At 47.7% G+C, this 1,732-nt stretch overlaps 1 pseudogene; it reads left to right on the top strand.

The window, feature by feature from the left end:
* The first annotated feature begins 396 nt into the window (after positions 1-396).
* Positions 397-1,227, top strand: LOC133233060 (RNA-binding protein with serine-rich domain 1-like; annotated as a pseudogene).
* Positions 1,228-1,732: the final 505 nt, after the last annotated feature.

Here is a 1,732-nt window from a genome sequence, read left to right as displayed (position 1 = left end):
ACGACCTCACAGCAGCCAGAAGAGCCATTATCAAAAAAAAATATGTGAACAATAAATGCTGGAAGGATGTGGACAAAAGAGAATCCTCCTGAACTTTTGTTGGGGATGTAAATTGATACAGCCATTATGGAGAACAGTATAGAGATTCCTCAGAAAACTAGGAATAAATCTGCCATAGGATCCCACAGTCTCACTACTGGGTGTATATCCTGAGAAAATCATCAAAAAGACACATGTGGAGGCTGAGGGGAGCAGGAGAAGGTCCTGGTGGTGGGAAGATGCTGCACTTTGGTGTAAATTGCAATCAGTTAGGGATCATTTTTCAGACTCAAGTTAGAAATGAGAGTTCAGATAAGTGAGGTCACCATTGCTGCTTTAAACACCTCAAAAGGGAGAATGGATTTATCAGAAGTGAAAGAGAAGAGCTTGGTAAGAGTTAAAGAAAACAATTTTGAGAAGTCCAGTGCTAGAGCACTTTCTCCGATCAAATGCGAAGAACGCTCTGATGAGATGTCCAAGGATCACTCTAAAGATAGAGTGTACACCAAGGGGTAGAGGAAGAAAGACTGTGGCAGGAGTAAGACTCGGGAGAGGTGCAGTGGTTCCAGTGGGAGCAGTAGCACCAGGTCTCAGTGCAACTCTACTTTCAGTTCGGTCTCCAGCCCAGCACTGGCTCCAGTTTGTCTTCAGCTTGGAGCCACTTAGGGAGTTCCAGCACATTCTGCAGCTCCAGCTTCAGCAGCTTCTCTGCCTCTCCATGTACGTTACTGCACAGACATGAGAACAGGCGACATTGCAGCTCCAAGTCCAAATCACTCAAAAGAGATGAAAAGGAAAGGAAAAAGCAGAGTCTTTCCCAAAACCCACCAAAGTACACATTAGGAGGCTCACCAGGAATGTGTCCAGGACCACATCATGGAGATATTCTCCACCTATGGGAAAATTAAAATGATTGACATTCCTGTGGAAAGGATGCACCCTCATCTCTCTAAAGATTACACACATGTGGAATTTGAGAATCCAGATGAGGCTGAGAAGGCTCTGAAACACATGGACAGAGCACAAATGGATGGCCAGGAGATCACTGCTGCCACTGTGCTGGCCCTCTGGCCTTGGCCACCCCCAGGTGATTCAGCCCTCCCGAGAGCATACCATCTCCCATGCACTGAAGGTCACTCCCACGGATGTGGAGAAGGTCGCGTTCCCCTTGCTGCAGGTCCTCTGTGAGGCACACTCCCTCTTCCTTTGCCACCGCCACCAACCGAGCTTTCCAGCTCCAAATCCTCTGCATAAGCAGGGCCGCTGAAGATCAGCCCTTGTGGATTAGATCCCATCCAGCTCACTCTTGTCACTTTTCTAGCTAAAAGGAGATAATAGAAAAGAAATCCCTCCCTCGGGTGTAGGCTTTGAAGGTGGAGGCAGTGATTGAGACTGTGTCTCCGGTTAGCAGAGTTCCCACAGTAGGAGTGATTTGGGTTTGGGGTCGTGCTTGCAAAGATGCCCTCCAATTTTCTAGCTAAAGAGCTTCCACATTTCTAGATCCTAAGATTCAGCTTAGTTGCAAAGCCAGCAGGGTTAAGCAGGGGACCCCAGGTGTTGGTACAGGCCCTGCCTGGAAGCACATTTTCCCATTCTACACATGACTTGTGGCCTATATGGTATGGAGTCCCACAGGAAAGGTATGCTTTTATGCAACTGCAAATACTGTTAGTCTGGCCCTGTTCCCCTGCCT

Source organism: Bos javanicus, chromosome 19, assembly GCF_032452875.1.
Source record: "Bos javanicus breed banteng chromosome 19, ARS-OSU_banteng_1.0, whole genome shotgun sequence".
NCBI lineage: Eukaryota > Metazoa > Chordata > Mammalia > Artiodactyla > Bovidae > Bos > Bos javanicus.
The sequence above is the reverse complement of the archived record's forward strand: the minus strand, read 5'-3'. Positions and strand labels throughout refer to the sequence as shown.